The sequence below is a fragment of the Acomys minous genome (genome assembly GCF_964271855.1).
Source record: "Acomys minous genome assembly, chromosome: 4".
Taxonomy (NCBI): domain Eukaryota; kingdom Metazoa; phylum Chordata; class Mammalia; order Rodentia; family Muridae; genus Acomys; species Acomys minous.
Genome location: NC_140486.1, coordinates 68,911,251 through 68,916,532, shown reverse-complemented (window position 1 = coordinate 68,916,532; position 5,282 = coordinate 68,911,251). Strand labels below are relative to the sequence as shown.

Sequence of the window (5,282 nt, the reverse complement as noted above, 5' to 3'; positions counted from 1 at the left end):
GCTGTTGTACTCACGAACTCACAGAGCAGTGGGTGCCTGTTCAAGGTGGAGCCTGTCAGTATTCCATCCTGGGTGTGGAGGGGGCTCCTGGGGCCCCACACCTCCCTGAGGAGCCACTGACAATGGTTACTGACCGTCCCTAATGGTTCCTAGGGATGGAGAAGCCACTTTCTTCAGTGGTAGCCACTGATGGGTTGCCCATGATCCAGAAAGTAATCCCACTCACGCTCTTACAAATATCCCTAATTAAACTCACTGGGTCACAAAAATATTAAAAACTAAAACGGCATGAAAGCAGAAAATGGCTTGGTGGGATGAAAAAGGGTTCAGTAAGAATGGGAGCATATGGGAGATGATAAAGAAATAAGACGAGCAAAGTACATTATATATATTTTATACAAGTACATTATGTACATGTATAAAATTGTCAAAGAATAATAAGTTAATTTCTAGGGAATACGGTGTCCAGAGACAAGACACAACTTTCCAGGAAATGCGTCTATTTCCTTTAGGCCCACCTCCTACTTATGCCATCAAAATACACTCATCCATGATTTAACCACTGATGAGGTCAGAGCCCTCCTCAGATCCAGTCATCGCCCAAGAGCACATCAGTGGGCAGCCTGGTTTTTAACAATGAGTCTTTAGGCAAGTCTGTGTTTGAACCATCATTGTACTGCTAAATGATTCTTATAACAAGCTGAAGCTAATGGGTAAAATCAAGGGTTAAGGCAAAAAGCATAGATGACAAAGAAAGAAGGAACATTTTCACTCTTGGATCAGGGCCTGGTGGTCTCAATAGCCTTCTAGAAGGGTCTTCACCATCTTGTGCTATCAGTCTTCAGAATAATAAAATATTGTTTCACAACAAGTGAATTGTTAAGACATTTGATGTAAAGGGAAATCATATTATTGACCTACTACATTCTTGTTAAAGATTAAGGTAAAGAAGCACCCACATTTTAGAGGCTTGGGTTAGTGGCATTTATTACTCCCTCACATAATGGTCCAATGAGAACTTGGCTGAGTTGGATGGCTTCCTCTACATGTTGCCTCAAGGGATCCAGGACTCTTCCATCTTCTGTTGGCCATCCACCATCACCTAAGGTCTCACAGGGCTCTCCTTGCCGTAGAGGAAGTCAGGGAGAGAGAGTTCAAAGACTCCTGGGTAACAGAAAACCTCAGCCTGGATGAAGATGACCTGTGTCTATTAACTCAACATTTTTTCACAGAAAAAAAGAGATGAAGGAGAGTTGTCGCCTGTTGGTGTGTTAACATTTCAAGAGTGCTGTGCCCGTGCCTTTTTTACCCACTCTCTAGACTGTAGAAGCTAATGTAAGGAGTGCCCAATTGATTCCCTAATTCCCAAGAGATTTAGATTTAGGTAGGTCAGTTGGCATCAATGAGCAAGTGAACTGCCGTGTGTGTGTGGTGTGTGTGTGTGTGTGTGTGTGTGTGTGTGTGTGTGAACACACACAGAAGACATTTGCAACTACAAGCACTTGAAGACTGATAGCCTAGGGAATGGCTCACAAATCATCAGTGTCTCCATGGAGCTGCTCTTCAGAGCCTGGGAAGCCTCTGCAGCCAACACTAAACCTTTCGCATCCTTCCGCATCTGAACTTGGGAGTACTTGGGACGAATGCATCCTGCAAATAAAGGGGGCTCGTTAGTTGCTGGCGCAGGGTAGCTACACTGAAAAGTTGCTTGCTTTTACTCATTTCCACAAAAGAGCTACTCAAGCCCTAATGTCACTTTGCCCAATTAAATATATAAATGGCAAGGGGCCAAGTTAATTATACCTCTTGGGACTTAGACTAGACCCGGAAAGGAGCAGAAGACGACAAATGGCCAAAGCTTACTCTTCGCTTTGGGTCCAAACAAAGCCTTTGCCTTCATTTGCCCTTATGGGGAATACCGCGACCTGGATGCAAGGTGGATTCGTCCCGAAAAGCTCTAGCTCTTTCTCCTCATTATGGAAACGTTGAATGAATATTAACCAGATGTGGAAAGAGAGCTAGCTGAAACAAGGCCCATTAGAGTGCATCGAGAAGCACACACAAATGTTGACCATTCAAATTCATTATATCCCAAAGAAAGGTCACGTGTAAAGTGTTTCTGAGCAAACCTCCCTCTGAGGAAAAGCACCGACAGTATTTAAAAATTATTTACAATGATTCAAACAATGGTCCTCTCCATCTGGCTAAAAGCTCTTAAAAATCATCCTGGGGCTGTGAAGATGCTTCTGTCAGTAAAGTACCTGCCATGAAAGCAGGAGGACATGAGCTCCGATGCCCAGCAAAGGATGGCTGTGGGCAGCATGCGTCTGTAATATCAACAGTGGAGAGCCACATGCAGCATGCGTTTATGATATCAACAGTGGAGAGTCACATGCAGCATGTGACTGTAATATTAACAGTGGAGCCACATGCAGCATGCATCTATAATATCAATAGTGAACAGCCGCACGCAGCATGCATCTGTGATATCAACAGTGGAGAGCTGCATGCAACATGCATCTGTAACATCAACAGTGGAGAGCCGCATGCAGCATGCATCTGTAATATCAACAATGGAGAGCCACATGCAGCATGCACTATGATATCAACAGTGAAGAGGTGGAGAAAAGAGGGTCCCTGGAGCTCATTGGCCAGCCAGCCTGGCTGAATTGATAGGCTCTGGGCTCAAAGAGGGACACTAACCCCAAAAATAAGGTGGAGAAGAGATTGAGGAATACACTTGATGTGAAGCGTTGGCCTCCATATGTGCATGCACTCACACATGCACACACACAGCCCACACCATGCAAAAATACACACCAAGCACATACATACATACATACATACATACATACATACATACCCACAAACCAATATCATGCCTACAGGCACACACACTCATACACTCACATAGCAAGAACATACACACATATATATATACACATATGCCTACATACCAAGTACATGCACATGTGAACACACACTCATACTCTCACATAGCAAGAACACACACACATATACCTACATACCAAGTACTTGCACATGGGAACACATACTCATACACTCATACACATAGCAAGTGCACACACACACACACACACACACACACACACACACACACACACACACCATTCTGAAAGCTTTCCTCCTCTTCTGCTAATGAGCCTCTCCAGTGAGTCAGGAGTTCTGCCCTAGACAATGTCATCTAAGCAGTTAGCATGTCCAGACTAGAGAATTGCCTTAAAGATGAGCAGCCACAGGGACAGATATAAACCTGCAGTACCTCAAAGTCAGACTCTCCACAAGCTAGTCATGTGCTCCACAAAAGGCAGAGGATGCTTGTGAATTTGTCTCCAAGTGATGTCACTCTTTCCAGCTAGTTTCCGCCTTCAGATTGCTTCTTTTCCTGGAGCCCCTTCACAGCATCTCACACACATCCTCCTGCAAGAGAGGGACGCATAAGACAGCAGCTGAGAAAACACTGCAGGCTCCTGACTACCCCAGGCCTGCTGCTTCTGCCTGGGCGAGTAGACAGGCTGTCTCCCAAGTGTGTGAGGGAAGTGGGGGTGCAGGCTGGGGCAACAGTCTGTCTCCCCAGTGTGTAAGGGAAGTGGGGGGTGCAGGCTGGGGCAAGGGCTTTTCCTTGGTTCTGGGAGTCCCAAGGGACTAAAGTTCTGGAAGGTTTTCTTGGAAAAGCAGAAAATAAAATTCTTAACAGTGTCTAGCGTGGCAGCAAAGTGATACTTCCTTCCACTTTTTGAATTGAGACTTTTGTTTTATGTACTTTGGATTCAACTCCTGGTGTCTTCGGCTGAGTTTCAAAGGTTTCCATATGTGGAAACATACACTGAGGTGCTGCGCTGCGTGTTGGGGCCTTTGTTTCCCTAGCAGTGAGCAGAAAGTACTCCAGGGCTTTGTCTGGAAATGGGGGTCCCTTCCCAGCCTTCACAGAAACAGCAAGACACCCAGAGGAAGATCTGGAAGCCAAAATGACAAGTGCCAACTGCCCAGATGTGCACCACAGCTGTGACCACCTACCACCATAGTCAGCTCTACGAAAGCCTCTTGTTAGACACACAGCTCAGAAGAGTTTTGGTCAGATGACCTACTGTGATTTTTGCTTCATTCATAAACATATTACCCTCTCATACTTTAGGTAGACAGAATAAGCATGTGGTGGCTTAGATTTCTTTATCTTATTGATGCAGCTAGCCTTCACCTCACTATGTACCCAAGGTATCCTCCTGCCTCTGTCTCCTGAGTGCTGAGAACACAAGCACAAACCACCATGCCTAATGCTTTTAAGTTTTGTTTTCTATTTTAGATAGCATAACTGCTTTAATTTATTATACTTTACTTAATTATTTGTTTACTGAGGTGCTGAGGAGCAAACGTCTCTACCACTGAGATGTATGTCAAGCCTCAGGTTTATTTTCTGTGAACACTGGTAGACTAAGGGGTCCATCTATACCATAGTAGTAATGGCCTGGTCCTTCCAGCAGCTGCCACAGAAAAGGATGCTCTGAGACCCAGACCTAAAGCTGCCTCTGGGCTCCTACTCCAGCAAGTTAATGCATGTAGACAGGTTGTGCTTGGTGACATGCGAGTAGTGCCTTGAACCTGGTAGGTTTGCTATTACGGACATTAATATGTGACACCTTATGCTGGTGGTCTAATTAGCTCTCCATGAACAGGAAGCTGTGCTGAAACCAAAGTCATCAGCCAGGTGTGGAGGCCTGTGCTTGTGATCCCAGCATTTCACAGGCAGAAGCAGGAGGATCATGAGTTCAAGGCCAGCCTGGACCTATCTATGAGGATCCAGAGCATGAGCTTGTCTCAGAACAACAGGAGGCAAAAGCAGGGAAGAAGGAAGGAAGTGAATAAAAAGGAAGTGAGGAGGAACATACCCAGGAAGCTGGCCTACAGTACACTTCCGGTCTCCTTCCCGTCACATCCGTGGGAATGGAACTCAGTGAAATGTCATAGTTACTAGGGATCCCTTGACCTGTGACTTCTGTCAAAAATGCCCCAGGCAAGAGGCTCATAGGAGCTGAGCAGGTAGGTCCCTAACCACTGTGTGAGTTCGCGCCATGTGTTCTAACACCGGAGCTGAGCCAGAGTCACTGAGTCTGCGCAGAGCAAACTCTCCCATGCCTAAGTCTTCAGAAAGGCAATCGAAAAGCAGCTGTTCACCGCGACAAGCAGGATGTGGCGGGGGGGGGGGGGGTCTTTTCCATCCCACGGTGAGGCTTCCAAGGAAAAATAAATCAAATCATGTATAA

General features: G+C 45.7%; 1 long non-coding RNA gene across 1 annotated transcript; it reads right to left on the bottom strand.

Annotated features, from left to right (window-relative positions):
- Positions 1–1,438: 1,438 nt before the first annotated feature.
- On the bottom strand, positions 1,439–4,997 carry LOC311596020. Its single transcript, XR_014778665.1, has 3 exons — positions 4,908–4,997; positions 3,284–3,441; positions 1,439–1,650 (listed from the first exon to the last, which is right to left on the bottom strand). It is a non-coding gene; the product is annotated as an uncharacterized lncRNA (long non-coding RNA).
- Between the last annotated feature and the right edge of the window lie 285 nt (positions 4,998–5,282).